Source organism: Doryrhamphus excisus, chromosome 5 (genome assembly GCF_030265055.1).
Source record: "Doryrhamphus excisus isolate RoL2022-K1 chromosome 5, RoL_Dexc_1.0, whole genome shotgun sequence".
Taxonomy (NCBI): Eukaryota; Metazoa; Chordata; class Actinopteri; order Syngnathiformes; family Syngnathidae; genus Doryrhamphus; species Doryrhamphus excisus.
The window spans coordinates 9074013-9099860 of record NC_080470.1 but is presented as its reverse complement, the minus strand read 5'-3'; the positions used below and the strand labels follow the sequence as shown (position 1 = coordinate 9099860).

Sequence of the window (25848 nt, the reverse complement as noted above, 5' to 3'; positions counted from 1 at the left end):
TGTACGCAACATACTGTACACCGAGCTCATGTATGACAGTGGACTGATATTAGATGTTTATTGTGACTTAAGTGTGTGGGGGTTTTTTTTTTTACAAAAAAAAATACATCCACATATTCATCCCTAGAAGTCCTAGTGTATTTGGAGTTCCAGGTAACCGTGTATATTTGCACATCAAAACAATCTCTATATTACATGTACTCAATGTCATGATAGGTATATTCATAAAACCAATTTAATATGGCACAAATATGGTTTTGAATTAAAGATCTAGGTATATGATAGACACCTGGAAATGAAAAAAAAACAAGATAGAATGGATAAGGCATTATTACTTTATATACTGTATTTTCCCTTTCCTGGATTGTGAAGGAAATATGAATTTAAATCATATTATATATTAAATAAGTGTCTTTGACCAGATGTTTATTTATGATTATTTATTTTGATGACGTGCAGTATTTTCTCCAATTATTTAAACAGACAATTTGGGCAATTGAAAAATCTTAAAATAATTTACAAAATACAAATATGTGCAATGACAATAAAGGGAGTCTATCTATCTATCTATATGTATTTTCCCTGATGTAACATAACCTTAACTCTATATCTAAATATGAAAAGATTCAATAAATTCAGAGATGAATTATATGAATTATGTGTAATTAATTGATCAAACTAATTATCTTTTTCATCTCACCTAAAAATTGCAGAGAAAAGTCTTGACTTTGAGGCATTTTCATTTTAAATTCAATTACATGATTGTGGCAGATCAAAAGATTGGATATATAACAAAAAAGTGACTTTATAAAGTCATTTATTTTTTTAAATAAACTTGAACAGATGAAGTCCTATTTGAGACTTGTTCCAAGTACCTGCAACCTTTCACTTGGACTATGATGGGGGAATATTGTTGTGTTCTTTCGTAAATCAAATAATTACAAAATTAAACTAAAATATCAGGTCCATTTAAAGTGCTGAAGTTAACACACAAAATAAACTATTCTGAGCCATACAAGTATTGAACACTGAACCAGCTGAGGTCCATTGATCTCTGGTTATATACCAAGATTTTGGTCGTCACTGTGGTGCTGCGCGGTGGATTGTATGATGCGTCTTTGGACTCAGTTTGCGACCCCTTGTCTTCTACTATGTTCATCTGCCTGCAGTTCATTGCTATGCTCTTGGCAAGAACACTTGTCAGTCTGTCAGTTGCAGACTGCCTCATAGGTGGGGGGTGGGGGGGGGGGGGGGTGTTCTCTTCGAGTTTAATTTGGCAAAGAGCCTTGCTATGGCTTGTTAAATCATTAACGTGTTCGCTGCGGTAGCTTCGCTGTGGCTGCACTCATGACTGGGGCCTTGCGTTGATGAGGTAGGCTAAACTTGAGCACTTCTCGCAAAGAAGGCAAATCAGGCTACCTTTATCAATGGTGTCGTTGGAGCGGTTTTGAAATATTCATTTCCTATTCATTAGGCCAATAATTCTTTCATTTTCACATCTGCTTTCCGCTACTTCCTGCTACTCGCTTGACCTCCCAACTACAATGGGAGCCTATCAGCTGATGCTAAACAAGCACAAACACGATGACAGCCAATCAGTGTCGACTTCAGGTTGACTGGCCATTGTTTGCCACCCCCAACAACTCAAGCAAGTAATTTGCATATAGAAACTGTGAAGTTAGAAATTAAAACTTAGAATAATGACATTAGAAAAACTACTGCAATTAATCAATACTATAATTTGACTCCCGTATTTGTAACATTACATTTCAGTTGAGAAAATAAGTATTTGATCTTCCAAAGATATGGTAGACAGAATGCAAAAATGTCCAGAAAATATCCTGGAGTTAGGATATAAATTAATTTGTATTTGATCATACTAACCAGTAAACATTTTGACCCCCATTTTGACTAAAGCACACAAACCTGTCTTGACCCTTTAGGAGGTACTTTATTGATTATGCAAATAAAAGACACCTGTCCAGAAACACCTCAGACTGGGAAGAGACATTAAGATCCTGGAATAGCAGAGTCTAAATTCTACAAAAAAGCTGTGGTAGGAGCTGAAACTTGAGAGTTGCCAAGTGACAGCCTCACAACCTTCAGAATTTTGAGAGAATCTGTTTTTTAAAAAAAAATTGAGACGAGCGCAACCCTGGCATCCAACTACAAAAACATCTGACCTCTATGCTTGCCATGGGTCTCTCCACCAAGTACCAAGTCATGTGTTGTTTGGATCAAATATTCATTTTTACATCCCGTATCTCTCTGTCACAATGAACCTATGACCTATGTTTCATTCTCATTTAGTAACACCGATATGAAACCTACAAAAACAAGAATGGCGGTCTGGGGACCAAAATTATTGCTTTCAGTCAAATTAGCCTCTGGAAACTAATGTAATTATTTAGCACTTCACTGGGTCATCGAGGAGGGGAGAAAGCATGCTCGAGCTGACATGATTTCATGCAGAAAATTTATTCAACTGTCAATATCATTTAGATCTGTCTGGCTGAGCACCGGAGGCTGCAAGGAAGGGGAGGTAGAGGTTGCGGGCGTGTGGGGTCGATTATAATGACTTTCTCTTCAATATTCACTTCTTGGATGCAGAGATCTTCTTGGAGTTCCTTGCAATGAGTGCATGCAAGAAAGCACAGCGATAGGGTTGGACATCCAGTCTCGAGCATCAATGGGAACCGGGACCAACATGTTGACAACTTTTGGTTCTTCCCATAATCCCTTTTGGATATGTAGTACTATACTGTACTTCTGTGTAGTAAACTCAACTATTACGATTACTTCACACATATTGTATTGTATTGATATACAGAACACGATGGAGCCAGATGCTGATAACAGGGGATTTCTTCTTCACACAGACATGAGTCAGTCAGTGTGCAAGAAAGAATCAACAAAGATAAACTCAGCAAGAGAATAGATTAGCTCCGTGATTTGCATTTTTAAGCGTTAAAAGTCCACAATGGAATATTTGCATTTTTTTCCCATAGTCATTTGCAATTGAGGAATCGCCTGCCAATGCAAACGGGTGCCTCCTGTCTGTTGTGACTAAAAACAAATTTCTCATCTGTAGACTTGACTGATTCCCGTGGTCACAGTGCTCCTTATTGTCTATTATACGCACTTAAAATATAGCGTTATGTAAGATAGTAATACAAATGTGTGCATTGTGTGTGTCTTAGACAGGCACCATGATGATGTTTCTATACGTACGTATATGTCCTGCAAGGACAGCTACAGAGACTAAACCTGAGAATGAGGTACGAGTCCCAGGACTGTAATATCACAGACAAGAGACGGCCTGCTTGCTCACAGTGAGCAGCCGCAGTGCAATAATACTGGAAGAGGAAATAACAGTTTAGACTTTATTTTTACCTTTGACATAAGGACAGTGCTTATGTTTGGGCATTTTAAAAATGAGAGTTGTCATGGAATAATAATATAAAGATATTTAAGTAGGACATAGTAGCTAAAGCTGCATGGATGAAAAGAGCATAGAGAAAGGTGGCAGTTATCATTAATAACTTGCACACATTGTAATTGTCTTAGTTGTAAGACATGTGGACTATGTCTTTTTGCATCAGCAAGGCATTTACTTTATGATATATTTGGAGTTCATCTTATTGTATACTAGTTATCATTAATAACTGGCCGAAGAAAACTTGGCATTGATAACACAACATGTACCCAACCCATAATCAATTTGATTTCTGTTTATGTTGTTGTGACCAATAAGAGAGAAAATCAACAATCTAGCAGCTATAACTACCTCTGCACGTGCTTTATAATGCTGACTTCGGGCGACAGGCGGGGTACACCCTAGACTGGTTGCCAGCCAATCACAGGGCACATATAGACAAACAACCATTCACACTCATATTCATACCTATGGACAATTTGGAGTCGCCAATTAACCTAGCATGTTTTTGAAATGTGTGAGGAAACCGGAGTACCGAATGTAACCATATTTTGGGGTGAGCACTTGGTGGTGTAGACTGTACAGGTATGTAAAAGAGCCCCACAACTGTAAATAGTACATAGCAGTTGTGTTACATTTCTAAAATGTTTTCTTTTAAAACTTAAGTGCATCGCTATCACTTTTCTGCTTCTTCATCCTCCCTCATCTGCTTCCCCTGACTGCTTCTCTTATTCCCTCCACCCACACTGACCCTGTTTTATTCAAGACATACTGTATAATAGAACACAATATATGGGGGGGCTTGCCAAGTGCTTCTGAGGGCATCGTCATTGGCTTAGCACCATCCGCCATCTCCCAACCACCTGAGGCCATTGTGGGTGGTGACAGCGGTTCTGGCTCGGCTTTGCGTCACCGAAGGGAAGGGCGTACTGAGAAAGCAGCGTAAATGTCAGAGGAATTAGCTGCCTTGGCGGCGCCCACAGAACGCAGCATGACAATTGGGTGGGAGATGGGAGAGGACAGTGGCTGTAGCATCTGTAAGCCGGAATCACAACTCTCTCTGTCTTTCGTCTTGCTTGCCAACTTCCTCACTTGTCCTCACGCCCTCGCTCTCTCCTTCTCTTGCTCTCTTTCTGTATCACTGTCTCGCCCACCTCGCCTCTGCCCGCAAGCAGTTTGGAGCAGATTATAGACCTGCCACCCCCACTAGCCCATATACACACATACATACACACTCCTGCACAACGACACGCACACTTCTCTGTGCCACCTACGGTACCACAAAGAACATCCCGTCCAATCCAAATGTGGTCAGGCATGTGACAAAATGTCCATGCAAGCCACCAAAAGTACACATAAGCAAAAGGTCCCGCCCCCCTATTATGTGATAGCATAGTGAAAATGACCCACAATGTTACCACGCCCCAAACTGTTTTTCTAATCACATATTTTGTTTTGTGGTGTATAAGAACCCCACCTCTAATTAAAACCCATGCACTCTGTATGGACTATAATGTATAATTGTGGCAGTACAAGCTGTTGGAGAAAAGGCCTTTGAAACTTTGCTTAGTATGCTTTGTGTTTCTTTTTGCTGCTTTGCACTGTGAAGTTGCCATGGAGTGGAAACAGTGTCGCATTTAGGTGTGCAGTGGCCACGCAATGAGGATACAACCGTGGGGGACTCTTGATGTAAGCCTGAAAGTGTATATGTGCATGCACTCCTCTTTGTTCCTTCCACCATTTTGGCCCCTGTGCAGACAAGTGTGTTTCTACATAAGTGGACTGTGATCTCACAGCCTCGTGTATCGCTTCCACACATGTTAGGTCACATGATGAGGGATGTCCAAAGTAGGACCCAAGGTAGTTTAGACATTTTGGCTAAATATACCTGTATATGGCTAAATTTGTGTCAAAGTGAAAGTTATGTTTGAAATGTATCTTTTTACTCCCCGTGCATGCGTGGGTTTTCTCTGGGTACTCCGGTTTCCTCCCACATTCCAAAAACATGCTAGGTTAATTGGTGACTCCAAATTGTCCATTAGGTATGAATGTGAGTGTGAATGGTTGTTTGTCTATATGTGCCCTGTGATTGGCTGGCGACCAGTCCAGGGTGTACCCCGCCTCTCGCCCAAAGACAGCTGGGATAGGCTCCAGCACCCCCGCGACCCTCATGAGGAAAAAGCAGTAGAAAATGAATGAATGTATCTTTTCACAAAAAGCTGTTTTTCTCCATTTTTTGTTGTGAACGGATATTTTGCTGAAACTTTGCTCTACTAGAACGAGGTAGAAACATTTTTTCTGATGAAGGATGAAAGTCTAAGCTTTCTTTTGGTAAGTCCCATGTTTATACAGCCCTGGAACATCTTAGTGAAAAATCAATCAAAAACGCCAAAAATGGTCGGGACTGAGAGGGACCTCTTTTAAAAAATGTACATCGCGGAAATTCACATATCTGGGTCGGGCCTGGAACCAATTCACCTCTAGAAATGAGGGACAACAGTAGAAAGGTTAATGAAGCTGACTGGAAGGGTTTGTCATGTTTTCATGTTGTGCATTCTGAGATTCCTGGGCCATCAGGTACCGGGGACGGGGGGGGTTGGTGAGCGGGCACTGTCATCCCTGTCATGCCTAGTTTCCCTGCCCTCATCGAGGCCCTTCAACTGCCTGATTATATATTCTTCATGCTATATAACGTCCTAGCATTCTCAATCTTTGCTCTATTCTTGTTCTTTGCTGCCTCATGCTCCGGATCTGCCTTTGAGCCCTGACCACCACCACACCACAATCGAGCGTATGCTACCAATATTGGTTTAAAAGAACAGATTGGGCAACTAAATTCAATATTTTTCACAAATTAAACAGCATGAAAATATCTGAAATTTGTTTGGATGCGTTACATGTTACGTACTCTAAGCAGGAACAGGCAGGATATAATACTACTCGTACATTTGAATATTGGCGCTCTCTTGGCAGCTGGAGGAACCCGCTGCATACAGTCCCTTTAAATTGAGCAGGGTAAGACAATGCCTTAATGGAAACCACATAGATGAGTTGATGCTGTCAAGAGTAGTACTCAGCATGCATACCAAATGCGATGACTTCCCAGAAGACTTACACAAATTACTTCATTCTTACAAGAACACCTGCAGCTGAGGTGTGAGAAAGGGGCCACATGCACTGTACTGTATGTGGGGGAGGGGCTAACGCTTCATCTAGAGGGGATTTGATGCTGATAAGGTCTTTAATGGGAGAGAACGGGGAGCGTGAGATGAATAGATTGGTTCCTCCCTGAGCACTGCTCTGATACCTGCCTATTTATTTCCCTCCCAATTTCCATGTGCCTTTGCTATGACCTTTCTCCAGCCAATGGCAGTAAAATCATAACGCCGCCAGAGAGTCACACATCAGCTCTATATGATTTCCTTTTTTTTATTGCTGCTGCTGCCGACCACGCAGAGGACGCTGTGTTTCATCCAAGAAGGGAAGGGGACAGATTGTGACTCATAAATTGTACCTGTGACATCGTGCATAAGCTTTGAATATGCAGGGCGGTGAGGACGTCAGTTCATAGTCATCTACTTGTGCTTATACTTCAGACATGATCAGACTGAGGGATACACAATACCGATAGTGAGAGGTATGAACCATATTGGTGAGAAAATATTACTCTGGGTATAATTTAAGTGGAGGTTCAGAGTTGAGTTTTAGCTTGTTGTGGACCCATATTATTATTATTATGATTATTATTATGTTTTTATTATCCTGCCTGTTGCGAGGTCATTTAAACCTGCAATAAAAGCCTGTTGTTCAGGTCTGGTTCTTCAGTGATGGTCGAACTACTGACACCTAAAGACAAATGTAGAATACTACAGTCACAAGTTGTTGTCTTAGCAAAGTTTTAAAGCACATGCAGAGATAAATCTGTTGGATTCTGTTGGATGCTAACTACCTACTGCCACCTTGTGGTATTAATAAAAAACAGCTGCAGCGATAATGCTTTTCTTTTGCCTGACGCTAATTAGAGACCATGGTCGTTATTTGCTTTTCTAGACCACTCAGGTGGCGAATATGGGACATGGGTGTTAATTGAATCGAGGTGTTATGGCGTTGCAGTGTTGACAGCAGCAACATTGATGTTTGATGCATGGTGCATATGGACGTTTTATCCCAAGCAGAAACAATCCAGACCATAATTTCTGCATCTTAAACAACAGAACACTGTGTGCACGTGAAAGATAAGTGTGGTGGTATATAGCAGCAAACTAGTATACCTGTAACATAGAGAGTGTGCTGTGTCACCCAGATTGAGGGGAGGAGGTGGTATGAACGTATTCATAGACATGCTGCGTGGCATGACTGCCTCAAACAAAAGGAATACACGGAGCCAAAAACACAGATGGAAAACACTCCCTCTACTGTAAGTGTCCTCCTCTCTCTCTCTCTCTCTCTCTCTCTCTCTAACACATACACACCTCCCTGCACATCCTCCCATGACACGTACATAGCAGATGCAGGTAGTCCATGCAGCAGCAGAACTAGAGGCTACAAAGTGAAGGTGGCCATGCGACTAAAAATAAATGAATCCTCGGGCGAGGGAGAGCCACACTCAAAGGTCTTAAAATAGGCACTCAAACAAAGGCACGGATAAAACGAGAACGAGTGCGTGGGTTTTATTTTCAAGAGGAAACCACTCACCAGACCCCCCGCCCCCTCCCCTCCTTTGCTGCCTTTATCATGGCAGCGACTCCCCGGTTGCTAGGTTACGATACTTGTGGCCACCATCCTTAAGCCCCGGAGGTGTTTTTTTTTTTTTTGCTTGTGCACGGTGCAATATTTTTGTTGTGATTTAGGACTACGGCTTGTGTTTTGAGATCTACCATGAAACCAAGCGACAACACTAACTGGGAAAGCTCCAGCATGGGGAGGCGTATGGAAAGGAAGGCCTGCATGTTTGTTGACGTACAGTATATACTGTATGATAAAAGTAAGACAGTTCATTTTGACTTGTTTACTCCATAAAATCAAGTAATTTAATACAATGTCTAATATATAACTACATTTGTAGGCCACACAGTCACGATTGACCTGGGTTTTCTCGGGGTACTTCGGTTGGGATAGGCTCCAGTATACCCGCAACCCTAATAAGGATAAGCAGCATAGAAAATGGATGGTCTACAATAAACATACTGCAACACACATAAGTCTTAAATGGCTTATCCTCTCTGATTATATCGACTATATTGGATAACTGCAATAATCGAGGGATTACTACCGTGAATTCAGGGAAATAAGCTGTACCCACAAAATTTAGAGGAAAACCCAGATTTGTACATACTGTGTATAAACCACCGGTTGAAATGGAAAAAAGTCCATGAGCTTTTTATTTGACAGTAGCTAATCATTAGCTATGAAAAAAACTCATTGCTCAATATAACAGACTATGTCAGACACATGGTGTCATCTTACATAGAACACTTAACTCATCACTCAGCGACTTAACACTCAAAAAACGTTTACCGAACACTGTAAACATACAAACCTATGCCAAGACGGGTTTTTTGCCGCTGCAGAGGGCAAGCAACATAGAAAATTGTGGATGGCACTGCAATGCTGTCTCTGTCCAGAGGAGCGCAGAAGGAGGCCGACGTCACTGCAGTGCCCCAATGGATGCCTTGATCAGATGCAATGCATATTGGGAAAATAAGAGTTGGAGTTTTTTGCTACATGATAAGTTTAGCATTATTTGTAATAAGACTGTAATAAGACTGTTATATTGTTATGCTCTTATACGTATACACTGACTACCCACGATTTCCAATGGGTTGACGAGCTATAAATTTAGACTATAATATAGATGACTAGATAGAGTAAACAGACCCCCAAACTAGTAAAATATATTTGAATCTGCAGTTCAAAGTCAAACAGTCAATGAAATTCCCCCGTTGGCAACTCAAGTTCGAAGAAATATGCAGCACAGGACAGAGCCAATATATTTTATCAAAAGGAGACTGGGTGAAGTAAAGTTGAGCCCCCAAGGAACATACCGTTTCCTTACCCTCCCATAGCTCGAGAGGGCAAGGCGGACATTGTGTTTACTGGACAAGGACTCCCGCGCCTCCCCCTTCTGGCTTTTAAAGCTGGAGGGGCCTGGTCAAGGTGATTTAAAGCACCCAAAGCCTGAGCGTTAAAGCTTCGACCTGCTTGGCTCCTGCCCTGTTCCACCAGTTCCTGTCTTTCATTTGGGCCCCAGTAAAAGAAAACAAAGATCACAGTCCTTGTGTTCCACTCTCCTCAGGAGGTTGTTATTGCATCCTTGGGAGATTTACTGGGTAACCTTGTGGGCCAGGAGCCACTTTTATTGTTTCTTTTCTCTTTCATTTTGGGGCTGTTGTACGGCAGCCTTGCCTTGCAAGCGTCAACTAGTCAGAAAAATAAATAAATCATTATAATAAAACACTCAACAGGACTAACTAAGGTAATTATTCAAATTAATTGACAATTTTAGGGGATCGATATCAGTCAGACAATTTGATAGGAATAAAATAACAGAGTAAGAATAATGGTGTCACCTTAAGTAGTAAGTTGTAGTTTTATGAGAAATCTTTAATTTCATTTAAAAAATCTTAAAATTATATATTTTTAAAAATCATATAGGTACAACAAATACTTGATCTCAGGGAAAAACTAAACTTAAAACAGTCCTATTCTCATATTAGGGGTATCGCCGTTCCGATTTTGATATTGGCTGTTGGTCCGACATCAGCAAAAATACGTATCGAATTATATCAGCCTGCATCTACAGTAAGGGTTGGGGTCTGATATCCTGTCTCCGCTCCAGCATCGGCCAGATACAGCCCACACGGTCACAACAATTTCATTGTAGCAGGAGCAGCATGGAAAAAGAAGTTGCAGCTGTCCAGCAGTGGTGGCACAGAACCTGGCAAGTTCAGCACGACCAACCCCATCAACCATCTGAATCAGCACCACAAACACGAGCATGAAGATCCTCGTAAGACCACAGGGGCGGAAAAAAAATCTCTAGCCCCCCCTCAACCAACGATTAAACATCTGAAACAACTGCAAAGTATGGGAAAGTGAGATTCTCTCATACCTACTGTTCCTGACTTTCCCATCACTTTTTAAAATACATTTTTTATATAATTCATTAGTTATTTTCCAGATTCTAATTCTCTGTGACAAAAATTGGAGACAATGAATGTGACAGAAGTACACACACATGCATATTGGACTCTTTGTGGGGTGGCACTTTGCCGCTGGCTAGTAGACACTAAGCAGGCAATAAAATGTGGTACATGGAAGCCAATGAGAACCAGGTTCTCTATGAACTTGTTCTTCATAAAGTAGGCCACGACGGCAGGAAGGGCAACAGGGGGGAGGGCTGGTGGTGGTGTTTGGGTGGGGGAGAAGCAGGACTGGTCACTTCAAAAGGAGGAAGAGTAGGGCATTGATTTGGGGCTGTGTCTAAACACAAAGAGGACTAATGCATTGAGACGCTGTATGTGTTGGCGAGCTGTCATTTTCTTTTAACCAGTCTGTGTTGGGAGATGTCTGCTTTGCGGGGGTGAAGATGAATGTGGCCGGTTAGCCCGTGGCAAGGGCTTTTTAGGACCAATAAAAATCACTTGAGCAAACCTGTGATTGATCTTGTGTCAGTGGCCATCTGATGCTGGCTCCCATGAATTCTCTTCCTATTTGTCAGCACATGTACTCCAGCTGGCGGCACCTCCGGTAGGGAAAAGTAAACAATGGATGAAGTTATTTTATCATATTGGTTGTGTGTATTTTTTTTTATTTCAAATACTATTAAGAAGGGCGTAGTGGTTCTTTTAGAGTTGGGACACCATGGAAATATTTCGGTGAGATAATGGACACTTCCTACTCAACAAGCAGAATCAAAACTAGCACACTGCTATCAGTGCTGAGCTAGCTTTTCTCAGAACGGTGCATCCAAATGCATCATGTAACTCCTCCATTCATTGACACTTGGAAATAACAGCACACATAACAAACCCACACATGCACGCACAACCCAAATGACGTGATATTTACAAAACCACTTGGTGCTCTTAACAGTAACACAATGTTACAAATTGTTCTACTTATAACTGACATCAGTGTTAAACATTTCTTACTGGTTTATCATGATTGTTAAACTTTCCCCTTCAATTTGGTATGAAATGAATATGCAGACTCTTAAATCCACGGAAACGGAAGGGGTACGCGACCATAAAGAATTTGGGGGCCACTGCTTCCTCCCACATTCCAAAAACATGCTAGGTTAATTGGCCACAAATTGTCCATAGGTGAGGTTCTTGGCTGGTGAGAAACTGACACCTTTGTTTTTTATGTTAATAAAGGTTGCTCATTATGAGGATAAGGAAAAAAACAAAGAAAAAGATGAAGAAAAAAACAATAGAATGATTCACTTTGTATTAAAAAAAAGTTTTCAAATACTTTAACAACAAAATCATGACTAATTGTAACTATGCTGGCAACTATACAATTTGTAAAGCTGCACATTTCTATGTGGCACAAACATCCTCATAAAAAGTGCAAAGTATGAAACCCTGAACTAATACAATCAGTGAAATTGTAAAGTTGGTGGCTCGTTCAACATGTGATGAACAAAACAAATCAGATTAGAGGTATTAAAGGAAAACGCCCTACCCACACTCCACCCCAATTTTGTGCACTTAGTCTAACATGCATGGAGTTGGGAGGGGGGGAGAACATGCAAAATTCACACAAAGATGTTCGAGCAGCAATTTCATCCCTCCATCTCCTGACTATGAGGCCACCGTGCAGCCCCAGTTAAATTCCACACAGTGCAAACTTACTGCAGCACCATCTCTTGGATTTGGTCCCAGTGCTTATTAAGTATTAGTATGCTGTGGTACCTTATACATGCACTAAGGTTCGAAATTTGGTATTATCTGGTTAGATTTGAACTCTGGAATGTTTAACAAAGGCTTTTGTGCCTCATGTGGCCTTAGTCGCCCCCAACCATGTGGGAAATAAAATGAAGACAGTCCAGAGGTAAACGGGGACACTGATGGAGATGAGGAGCAAAGAAATGGAAAACAAAAAGTCCCTCTTCCTCTGCTGCTGTCGCCCCCGCAGCCTCCCCCAGCGCAGTTGTCTGCATGGCTCGGCTGTTTTCACTGACAGGCTGCGAGAGCCATGAAACAGGAGGGCACCAGGGACCGTGGCCACTTTGACAACTGGCGCCCCCACACTGCACCCCAAACACATTGTCACTATAACAATCGCCTCCACTCTTTCAAATATTTCATCCCTTAGGCTGCTGCCTCTCTTGGTTCCCCCCTCTTCCATCTAGAATTCTTCCTTTTTATGCTTGATTGCCCTCAAGTTGCCCCCTTTAAGAGCTTGTTTTTAGCATTTTCTGCCTCAAATTTGAAGGAGGCAGAGTGAAGACAATAGGTTAATAAGGGCTTGTTTGACTTGAGCTTGTTTGACACGATGCATGTTTTGGCACCAGATGAGAGAAAGGAGTGGGTTCACACACTCTCCCCCAGCCGCCGTGATGCCCCCCACCCCATCTGGGTGGAGCCTATATGAAAGGCGTTTAGCTGGAGGCTTTGGAGCAGAGGTAGTGACGGGGACAAGTTGGCCTCAAAAGCCCCAGAGGGAGTCAGCTTGTGTGCAGTAAATAAACAGCCCACTCTCCACTCTCTGCATTTCCCTTTATGTATCACAAACCCCCTCAGGATGGCTTCATATTACTGCAACACCCCCTTACTCTCATTTTTCTGTCCTTTTGCCTTTCCACAGTCATTCCTCTCAACTTAAACCTTCTCTCGACTCGAAAAGAAGACGAAATTGTAATTCCATTTTCCCTCGCCTTGATCCCCCCACCCAGCAACAATGAGAAAACTTTTAATGAAAACAGGTTACACCCCCACTGCAACAACTAAATTACATAAGGAACCCGTCACGTAACAGCTCTGTGACCAAATTAGCTCAATGTAATATGGCAACCGGCTGCACGGTGTACAAGTGATTAGCGCACAGGCCACACAGCTAGTAAACCCGGGTTCGATTCCCCTCTCGGGCATCTCTGTGTGGAGTTTGCATGTTCTCCGTCTGCGTGCGTGGGTATTCTCACGAGGGTCGCAGGCATTCTGGAGCCTATCCCAGCTATCTTCGGGCGACAGGCGGGGTACACCCTGGACTGGTCGCCAGCCAATCACAGGGCACATATAGACAAACAACCATTCACACTCACATTCATACCTATGGACTATTTGGAGTCGCAGATTAACCTAGCATGTTTTTGGAATGTGGGAGGAAACCGGAGTACCCGGAAAAAACCCATGCACGGGGAGAACATGCAAACTCCACACAGAGGTGCCAGAGCGAGGAATCGAAATCGGGTCTTCTAGCCTGCATGCTAACCACTCCTTCACCATGCAGCCATTACCCAATATAGTAGACATAATGAGAGTCAATAATTAATTTAATATTTGTGCCAGTTGCAGAATTTCTTGGCAGTTACGTCCCCACTGAAGGCCCAAACACCGAATGTACCGTCATATATACCGTTACTGGTATACATGGAGCGAGCTCATCTCAGTGGGGGCGGGTCACAAGAGGTATCACATCCATGAAGGAGGTTTCAAATTCAAAAGCACACATTTCAGTGCCTCTTCTCTCAAAAGTGGAGCAAATAAGTGAGGGAGATGAAAGATTTTTCTCATGTTTGGTGCTCATAAATAGACTCTCATGGCGCATATTACTGTTTTGCATAATAAAGGACCATTAAGCTTTGGTCCAACACAGTCCTGTTTGCAAAATCCATCAAATTGTTCCATTCAAAATGCTTGTCGTCATTTGTCCCTCGTCTATCAAAAAATAACATACATACAGTATTCTCTATGTCAGTGGTTTTCAAACTGGGGGGTGAGCATTGTCTTCCACGGGCATCACTGCTCTAGGTATACTTTTCTATAAAACCACTTTGCGTACTCTAAAATTGCTGACATGTACCAAATGAAACTTTAAAATGCAATTAATTTGCTGTTCAACATCTTAGCCCCAACATGGCTGCTTCCTGATTTCTCATTAACCCCAACCTAACACGCCAGATGGTTTGCTTCACAAATCCATCTGGGAAAGAAGCAATAGAAAGTGTGTGGAAAAGGTACATGGGCTTTGAAGACAAATGTACAAAGGAAGAAGATGTAGTGTGCGATGCCATAGGATGGAGGGCAACTGCCTTGTGCTTGGAAAATATCCTGTCATTTCTTGGAAATGATAGCTAATGTGTGAACCCACTAAACCACAGGGAAACAAGCCAGTTCCGGTGAAAACAAGTGGGGATTATCAGATGACAAATTCCCCCATAAAGCATCAGTGCACAAACTGACACAAATAAGTAATTGATGATAATTTCTTAGGGTCTTATACTTAGGGTGTAACAGCATGACTTAATCTCAGTTTTCAGGTCACAGTTTAGTTCATTTTTGGTCCAGTTTGTGTGTAAAGGCGTGTAAGCTTTAATGACAAATCTACAAATTCCTAATAGGAATTCTCCAAAAAATGTGAATTAACAGCTTCGCACAACAGAGGAGGTTCACATTGTCATTCAAGACGGTCATAAGAGGTTCTATGCTAGTTTTTGGTGGAAAACATCATGAATGGTTCTGTGTATAACCATCTCGCCCAGTATGGCAGATAGAGGGATAAGACAGTTACACAACAGGAAAGAAGTCATTCTACACAGACCATCACGTCAAGATAAGTCTTGATAATGACATGGAAAACAGCCAAGCTCAGGAAATTGCACCTTAAGTTGTTGCACTCTTGCTTTGTATTGTGTAACAGTCGTGGTTTACAGGATTACCACACGGTTACAACCTCAACTAACCGACTGTTCAAAGAAGGAACCACTCCAAGCTGAGTTGGCTTGTAACCTTTTACCGACCCAACAAAACTGCTGTGACACGGATTCAAACTGCAGTTTTTATGATCAAGTACGCCTTCAAGTACGCCCAAGAGTACTGGTACCACCCTTTGAGAGACAGTGTATACAGCATGTAAGAACGGGGACAGGAGCTGAGGAGTAGGAGGCACCAAGGTCACAGGAAATGGAGTTGAATAAACACTGCATGGCTAAAACAATAATGACTTCCACTAATTGTGTTTCCTATGACCAACGTGAGCGCCATGACATTTGCCTGCTGTGTTTTGTTGGTCAAAGGATGAGCTAATTAATATGGTAATGTAGCCCTGAAGCCTTTGGTGACAGCCATGCCTCCTCATTAGTAGTCAGGCTTGGAAATTCATACATACACACAGTGGTCTTGTCTTCTGATTAACTCTCGTGTCACATGACTCATAACAGGAACACATTTTTTTTTGTTTTTCTAAGAAAATGGGGAACTTTGTCAAAATGTTTCCCACCCACTCTGCGTTTCTCATCCCCTCTGGCCTCTGTCACACAAATGGCTTTGAGAGAACACACTCATGCACGTGTAAACACATACACTGGTGGTTTAACACTTAAAGCACAAAAATGTTGCCACGCAATATTTCAAAACGTGTTTTCCTGGATGTGAGGAGTCATTTGATAATCAGCACTACAGGACCACAATTGATTCTGGGACATAAGTCTGCTGTTCTGCACACAGGAAGTAATGGATTTAATCTCATTTATACGCAGAGCAACCCTTCAGTCTTGCAAAATGTAAGCTCTGTCCAAAAAGTCACAAGACAGGTTTGAGGTTGTCATGCTGCTGCGCTAGCACAACTGAAGAAAGTGGCTTGGTTAAATATCAAATTTAATTAACTTGGAAATCAATGCACTTCACACAAAAAGTAGAACTATATTGATTAGGCATCCCGATAGAGGCACACAGGTTTGGCACTTTTTTTCCCAACTTTACTGCCAACATCAGTGCTCTGTTCCAAAACCATTTTTTTTAACCTCGCACATGTTTCTCCAGCAACAGCAACACTTCCTCATTATATGTCTATCACCCTCACAACAAGGTGCATTCAACAACATCCGTATCAAAAAATCGCTGTTTCATGGTTCACTATGGCCTATTATTAGTAAAAAAATATTGAAAGACAAGCTATATGTATTATTCTGGTCATCAGTAATGTTATGAGACATTAGATTACATAACCTTTCACACTACGTGGGGACTGGCTACTGAGCCATGGCTGAGATGAACGTGCCATGGCTGACATTGAGTGGAAAAACAGGTGCTCCTCTCATTCGATGTGGAAGTGGTACTTTTTTTTTTGCTTCTTTGTCCTTCTTCCTCTCTCCATTGGAAACACTTTTTAAGTAATACGTTTTCTGGAATGACTTCAACTGCAAATTATTTTTACAGGCTGCAATTACAGTTAATATCAGAACCATTTAAATACAACAATGATAAATATGTCAGAATTGTGTGTCCTTTTTGTTTTTTCCAATATCCAGAATTAAATCAATCAAAAAAGACCAAATGTTATCCAAGATGTGTTTTATCACCACCATACCAACAGTTCAACAGAATCAACAGTTTCAGCTTTGGAGAATATGGAATAAGTGTCATTTGTATAGCATTGTCCCCCGAGAAGATACGGTCATACAAATACTTGTTGAAATGTATATATGTGTGTGTGTGGAGGGGGGGTTGTACCTCTTTTACAAGGTACTGAAAAAAAGCAGAAGGTTTGTCATGAATGAAACACATTTTAGGAAATCGCCATTGAGTATTTTGAAAGGCGAGGTGAAAAAGCAGAACTGTTCGAGCGCATGATGTCTTACAAAGAAACTTTTCTGTCTGGTATTCACATTTTGAATGAGCCTCCTAATTCATCATTCCTGTTTGTCTGTCACACACAGACACAAAAATATGCTGGGCTCATTAATTAAAAACACTAACAATTTACAGAAGCCGACTCCCCTCATTTCCGAAAGCAGGGCTGCAATTTTTTGTCTGTTTGATTCCTCCCTCTTTCATTTTGCTGTGAAATGTTTAGCCCTTGTTGCTAATGTAAATCATTTAGCCCTACCTTTATCCTGATAGAATCTTAATTATGCCTCTTCGGCTCGCCTTAAGGCCAATTCATCAACGTCCTCCATGACCAGAAAAAAAAATACACCTAAAAAAACAAAAAAAAACCAAGCAATTTGGACCAAAGTGAGCACACACACACACACAAATGTTGCTTTTAGATTAATGACAGCCCCCCGACACACACACACTGGTTAAATGAGTGTTTGTTTTTATGCAGTGCTGCTGGTCATCTGTTGTCTCCAGATATTGATCCATATAGTCCAATGAAGTATAATACAGCACAAGAATACAAGCAATATTTGGAGGTTTATTGGCTTTGTACTTGCGTTCCAGTGTAAGGTATTCATTATAGAGAGAGCATGACTACAGACATGAGCTGCATGCACATGTGAAGCTGGAACATAGCAACTGCGTCCATGTTTCGCTTTAGTTGCAAGTGGTTGAGTGCTTCGCTTTTGTTATCCTCATCACATAAGCCCAGGAACATTCTGCTGAGCACCCAGACCTGCTCAGTCGCGTGAGCCATGTTGTATAATGACGGGCCTCTCGGCTCCACATGAAAGCAGCATGTTGGACATCTCTCAATACAAACTCAAAGTAAGGAAACCGAGAAAGTAACACTTCCTCTGGAATAAATGTGCATGAACTACCACAGACTTTTTGATGTGCTTAACCTTTGCTTCCAATGTGTTAATATCAGTTCTTAGTCATCAGCACCTGAATGAATACATGTTGTCTTCCTGTATTCCTCTGTTTGGTTGTCTTCACTTTACCGAATGGTCAACCTCATGTGTGCATTTGAGAGTCTACGGCACAGGTGACAAAGTTTGTGTCAGCGTCTCAATGACAAATGGTCAACCTCAGGTCACGATGATCCGGTTCTGTTCACATCTCAATTCATCCCAGAGAATGCATTCAGACAAATGCCAGCAGGTCTTTGCGTATTATTGAACCATGTGAGAGATGCTAATGACCACGGGAGGTTGGGGCGAACCTTTATTGACATCTAAGTGAAAACCACACTAGAGTGAGTACAACCTGTTCACCTCTGTCTGGTCCAATCCCAAAAGCCCAAACTAAATGCCGTTTACATTGGGCAACATGGTACAAACCGAGACAACACAACGCATTTTTGCACAATAGCTAGCTAACATAATTTCTGACATAGTTGCTAGCTACTAGTTGGCAGCAGCACTGGACATTCAACACCACATATTTCATGAATCTGTGTGTGCGGCTGCGCAAGTGTACGTTGTTAAACCTCCTATTTGTACGTTGTTAACCGCTATGCTGAATGCTCGGTTGACAGTCCAGGCTTTTGGCCGAATTACCCATTACGGAGGTCCTGTGTCCGAACCCCGGAGCAGGCAGTGAGAAGCAAGCGGCTCAGTGAGCCAACTATTCAGTGTTCAGAGAAAAGTTAGAATTACTTAAATTATGGTCAACATTGCAACTCATTGCAGTATAGTCCCCGTTCAGTGCAATCTGGTGACCAATCAAAAATGCTATTAAAAGCCTTGTTTAAAGTTGAAATAAAAAGCAGCAGTATTGAGACACACGCTAACATTAGCTTACACATTTGCCAGTTGTTTTGTACATTGTATAACGGTTACCTAAGCAATCATTTCCCAACTGAACTAAACTCCACTGCCTGGTGTAAAGTAGCCTGGGGAGTCTTTGAAGCAGTTGATCAAATGTATCTGGTTTGTTTTCTTTTCATTCCGACTTCCAATTTCCCCGTCTGTCACCCCGCCCTTCCCCCTTGTGTTCCTTTGCCGTGCACACCTGCTCGGCGACCAAGCCCAGTCTAGAACAACAACCCCCACCCGAGCCCTCCCCACAGCCCAACCTCGGGCATGCAGGGCAGAGAACAGACGGGCCCTCTGTTCCCCCCCGCCCGATAATCATCACATAGCTAGCATGCTTGCTCCTCTCCTCTGGCTCTGTTCTCTGCGCTATAGCTTCAACTCCCCGCCCCACCTGCCAATTTACCTCAGCCAAGCCTGCAGACAGCAGCAACAGCACCCTCACGCACCCCTCGCTACATCTGCCCCCGCCATTCATCAGTTGTCTGATGGCATCACTCAGCATCGGAGAAGTCTGGAATGAGTTCTTTTCGCCTTTTGTTATGAACCCGAACCTTCCAAGGTTATTCAACTTGAGTGTTCTGGGGGACACATTATCAGAAGGTTAGGAACTGAGAGGCCCGATTTCTCACTTCACTATTGTATGTAATGTCAATGCAAGGCTCCATCATACCTCTATTTTTTACTGTTTTTACTTCAATCCGAAAGTTGCTCATTAAAAACAGACGCAATACCTTTATGCTCATAGAGATTCTCTATGTGCCAAAAGTACTTTGCTGTTTTTAGTGCTGCCAATGCCAGGGGCTGAAAAGCAAGGAACACTGCACCGCCCACCTGGTCTAACAAGGCTATCAACCTTCAGCCCCACCCAAAATGCCACCCCCCCCATGTCCAACACTTTGTATCTCTGTATCAGCTCATTATTTCACCAAGCGGTTCTCAGCCATTCTGTAGCACTTGGGGGACTGAGGGCCCCTTCTTAGCATCTATTGTGTCTGGTGAAAAGAGGCTATGATAGGACAGGGGGCCTCTCCTGTGGAAGAAATTGTTCATTTATTAATTTGGGCTATCAGGTTGCCGGGTTTCATGTTTTACAAAAAGCACTGGCAAATGGGGAGATTAGTTATCACCGCCAGCTGTCCAGACCAGACTCCCACCCGGTTTCTGCAGTATCATTACCATCCTGACCCCTTATCTTTTTATCTTTATCTCATGTCTTCTTCTGCCTCCTTTGCATGTGTACTCTGCAGAATTATAGGCAGATGGATAAAGCCTCGGATCGATCAGCAATCAATACATCTCAGAGCGAGACTTGCCCAGCAGACTGACAAACAGCTGACAACAACCTTGACTGGGCTAGTACCTCCCACCCCCCACATGGCAGCTTGGTTCCGTTTAGTCCTGTCTGGTCTTGTTCAGTGATGACATGTTAGCATTTCACAATGAAATATTATGGAAATATGTGAAAAAGAGACAATTGATTTTACATTTTAACAGTTGAAGACTCCAGGACGCACTTTGGACACCCCTGATAACTGCCCTCAGTCTCCCCTTGGATAAAATGGTCACCTGACCATGTGTAAACAGCTACATGCTAAAAAGCCAGCCTTCATTTTCCTTCATTATTGTTGTTTCCGCTGATTCATGATGCTATTTTGGTGCACACAACCAGAAATCATTTTCATCTTGTTGTTGATGGTCCATAGCAAGGCAAAGGTCAAATGAAGATAATGTTGCAAACATTAGTAAGCAGACAAAAAACCTGGTCTATCTTGTGTCAGACAAAACAGAGGAACTTGCAAACAAAAGCAGACTGGATGTTGGTTTACGCCTCCCCCCCCGCCCGCTTCCTTCCCCACCTGTCTAGCACTCACCCTCCCCACCTCCATCTGTGCTCATTCCAGGTCTCTTTCTTGATAAGAGACAGCAACAGAGCCTCACCGGTTCCTGCTTGTCTTCCGGCTGTAACGTCCGGGCTGTTTTTGATGTAGTCCAGGCCTGCCACTTATACTGTAGGGCCCTCGTCTCAGACCAAGTGGAGCTGTGATCAAAACTAGCAGGGAGGAAGGAATCAAGGTCCAGAATAACATTTAGTCATCACTCAGTCAGAATGTATACATTGTTACATAGGTTATATTCAGCAGTGATGTTCCTTTTTCATGTATATTTTTCATATTGGTACAGGTTGAGGATAACATGAGAGGGAAGAGACTAATTCACTTTTGTTAAAAAAATGTTTTCAAATTTAGTCTCTTTAGTCTCATGTTACGATGTTAAATACCCGGTTGGTGTCTGCTGTGTATAAAACAAAATGTAAATGTCAATTTCAGCCCATTTTGCAACATCATGAAATAAATAATACAAAACAGTGGAAGCGACATTTCAACTCATTTCAACACCTCATTGTGCTCAGAGTGCATTTTGCTGCATCCAAAACATCTACTTTGACCAATTCCCCCAAAAATGTGACACATCTTTTACGTAACTAGCACTGAACTGGACCGATATCTAAAATTGAAATGAGCTAATGTCTGCATTGACAGTATGAACTTCAGACTATTTCCATGTTATTTCTCTGGTATTTGGTCAAAATTCAAAACGCAAGTGACACTCCTTCAAAATAAGAAATATGATGAGTCTATTTTTTCCTAATCAACATAGTTCATTTATTTTTATATATCATGCCCGGGTTTGAATCCCTACTCGGGCATCTCTGTGTGGAGTTTGTATGTTCTCCCCGTGCATGCATGGGTTTTCTCCGGGTACTCGGTTTCCTCCCACATTCCAAAAACATGTTTGGCGACTCTAAATTGTCCATAGGTATGAATGTGAGTGTGAATGGTTGTTTGTCTATATGTGCCCTGTGATTGGCTGGCGACCAGTCCAGGGTGTACCCAGCCTCTCGCCCGAAGACAGCTGGGATAGGGGGATACTCTTAAGCTAACTAACAATGGTTTAAATAACAGTGTTATACAGTGTTATAACAGAGTCTGCCATGGAAAGTGAAGCCACCCCCTCTGTGGAACATTTCTGTGACAAATTAATATAAGTTTGAAGCCTACACAGTATCGCGATAGATATAAACCAAGACCAAAAACAAAGTTCAACCAAAAACTAGGCCAACCCAGCCATCCATCCATTTTCTATACTGCTTAGCCTCAATATGGTCACATGGGTATGCTGGAGCCTATCCCAGCTGACTTCAGGCAACATATGGGGTCTACGCCTACCCACAAAAACAAAGGACCAGAAAGCAATCCAACACTCAAAGATTACAAGAACAAGGAGTGTGGATTGGACACACCCACAAGTAAAGAATCCAGCGTCTGAGTTCAGTCAGGTAACAGCTTACAAATGCCTAATTGGAAGTATGTAGGTGTGCAGCAAAGTGGATCCACCCAGGAACTCCAAAAATGTCCCGTGCAGAGCAACAATGCAGTGCAGGGCACAAAAAGGATTTTTATCATTTTTACCAGAAATGTGTATGCACAATCTTTCTGACTAACAAGCAAATAACCATGAAATCTTCTTGACCTACTTTTAATGTCCAAACACAATTTTCTAAGAATACATTGTCATTTTAGCTTTTGGCTAAAAATTATTTGTCTTTTTTCTGATAAAAAAAAAGCATATTGCGTCATCTCTCCAATTTCAAAGTGAACCAGAGCTCCCAGTGTTTCCAGTAAGCAACGCATGCAGCCATTTAGATCAACCAACCGACTGTAAAACTCAACACAATAGTTGCTCCCTGGTCAAGTAAATAATTCAAATGAGATAGTTAAGCCGCTCGGAATATAACTTTCTGAGGAAAAAAAATCTGCATTGTGATTCGGCTCTTCAATTTACAGGCATAGAATCCATGGCAGTGAACTCAAGGGAGACGACAAGGGAGGGTGGGCTTGTCTATAAATTTGCAGGTTTAAATCAATGCTTGCTCAGCCTGGATGAATTGAAAAGCTTTTATGACTTTCCTATTACATTAACATTAAATATGCAGAAGGTTTCTAGCAACATTAAACTGTTGTCAAAACACCAGCAATAGAAAGAAGACCATGCAGAAAGCAACCAAACTTGCAATATACACTAAAATAAACTCCAGCAGTGATTGACACACACAGATGAGCAGAGGTCCTGCATGGCTGCCACAGATAAGAGAAATAAGGTCACATGCTAACAGGGGAGAACGAGCAGTGGCGAGGTGAGCGATGGTTGTGACATTTCACAAACTAGGCTAATTCCCCTGAAAATGTGAAAAGGGTACGCGCTGCGCATTATTGCACCATAGTGCTGAAATGATCTCACAGTTGCTATTTATGACCGGCCAGACTTTTTTTATTATCTCACATGCACAAGATGTATTTGGTGTACTTTTGTTACTTTGTGTTCTCTATATAATGTTTTGTACCAAGAATGAGCAAGTGTGTTTTTACGTAGCTACGTATGTAGAATGGAAGGATGAATAAGGGATGGGTGTGTGGCTTTAGATAATAGAGGGATAATGGATAAGTGGATTTCGAGACAGGTAGGGTGGATGGGTAGGTATGTGAATCGAGTTTATAGGTTGGATGGATGGATGACTGTGTGTTTGCCTTGGAGAAGTGTAACTGTACACCATAATCCTTTTTACCTCACTTTTAAAGGACAAGATTGAGTTTGCTTTGCTCAATACAAAAAAAGGTATCGCTTTTGTGTAAATATCTAACAATTTTTTAGAATGATGCATGGTGAACGAGTGGTTAGCGTGCAGGCCACACATCGAGGAGACCTGGGTTCGATTCCCTGCTCGGGCATCTCTGTGGAGTTTGCATGTTCTCCCTGTTCGTGTGTGTGGGTTTTCTCCGGGTACTCCGGTTTCCTCCCACATTCCAAAAACATGCTAGGTTAATTGGTGACTCCAAATTGTCCATAGGTATGAATGTGAGTGTGAATGGTTGTTTGTTTATATGTGTTCTGTGATTGGCTGGCGACCAGTCCAGGGTGTACTCTCGCCAGAAGAAAGCTGGGACAGCATACCCCCATGACCCTCGTGAGAATAAGCAGCATATAAAATGATTTTTTACAATACAGCATAATTGTCTAAAATAAAACTAAAATAATAAATACATTTATAGTGGAACCTTCGGGCACTGTGATTGGCTGGCGAACAGTTCAGGGTGTACCCCGCCTCTCGCCCGAAGACAGCTGGGATAGGCTCCAGCATACCCCCATGACCCAAGTGAGCATAAGCGGCATAGAAAAAGGACGGACAGATGGAACCTTCGGTTAGCATCCGCCCTGGTTAGCATGTTATTCGGTTAACTTTTGTAAACATTTGGACCACAATTTTGCCTCTTTTTGCGTGCATTCTCTGGTTAGCATGCTATATGGGATGTGTCTTGTCGTGTTGTGAGCACACTGGGTAGGTCCAACTGTGTTCATTTATTTTTGTGTTAATTTCATTTCTGTGCAAACGAAAATGGATGTTATGTCACGGTCAGTGGAGGTCAGACTTCACTGAAGACACGATGAGGCAGGGACATCAGCCACCACCATCGCCATCACCGCCAAGAATCAAATCGTCAATGAAAGGTAAAATATTTTATATGTAATTATGTGCATTTTGAACTGTTTTCTACATGTAAATGTAAAACTATAAAATCGTGTTTTGTGTTAACATTATTGTGTTTCTGGAATGGACCAATTGTACTTACATTATTTCTTATGGGAAAATTGACTGTTTCTTTTAGAGTCTGCCCTTATAGAACGAATGATGCTAACCATGGTTCCTCTATATATGAAATAATATATCATACTTCACAACATTTATGTTAAGGTTCATGGTGTGGCTATGCTTGACCCATCTGAAAAAAAAAATATTTAATAACAAAAACAGGTACTCACCGTTGTGCAGGATAAGGCAACAAAATGTGACAGAGAAAAACAAACAATTGGCGGAAGCAACAGGTAAGTAAACCGTTATGGCGGCCACACAGGTAAGAAGAACAGTCCTGAACCAGCCCTGTCTCTGCCTCTGGGCTTTTAAACCCCAATAATTGCAATTGCAAACAGCTGTGCACAACTCCACTGGGGTAAAGCAGCTGTAACTTCCCCCGAGCAGGAAGTGCAGAATTCCAAAATAAGAGCACAGGACAGAAAGTTGTCGTTGTTGTTCAGTACAACGACAACTTGAACCCACTGAACAGTATGACATTTTATTTTTAGTGATTTGCACTGGTAACAGTTTACCACAGTGTAAATTATTTTGTAGAAAATTAAAAGTGTAGCATTAATAGTTGTAGCACGTAACTCCTTGTAGCATTCCCGATCTCTACTAAACAATGTTGGCACACTGCTTTCGTTTTCTCCACTCTTTGTCCATATTGTGAAACAACTACATTTCTTGTTCCTCGTTCTCTTATGTGACTATTGAGGATTCTACGTCTCTGTCAGTAGAACCACATCAACATTTGTGGCCTTTGCAGAAAAGTCTCTGTGGCGGGAAGCGTGGGACGTCGCCGTGTGGAGAGCTTCCCAGGCCAACGTTTGCGGGATTCCCTCTGTTTAACCCCACACACTTCCTGTCCCGGCAAGGAAGCATGACGCGCTCGCCAACTCCCTTGGCAGGATACGCAAGCCCGCTGTGCTTTATGAGTCACGCTGCGACCTTCAGCCAAACCCGACATCACAAGACTCTGGTCCAACAGTGTCCAAGGGGAAATTTAAAGGCTCCAAGAAAGAAAACGCTGCATATTGCTGATCCAGAAACACTTAAGGTCATCTACCAAACACT

At 42.1% G+C, this 25848-nt stretch overlaps 1 long non-coding RNA gene across 1 annotated transcript in view; it reads right to left on the bottom strand.

The window, feature by feature from the left end:
- LOC131130087 (uncharacterized) overlaps window positions 1–25147 on the bottom strand; it is a 41492-nt gene extending 16345 nt beyond the window's left edge. The window contains exon 1 of the long non-coding RNA XR_009129952.1: window positions 24960–25147. This is a non-coding gene — a long non-coding RNA (uncharacterized LOC131130087). The remainder of the gene's footprint in view (window positions 1–24959) is intronic.
- Window positions 25148–25848: the final 701 nt, after the last annotated feature.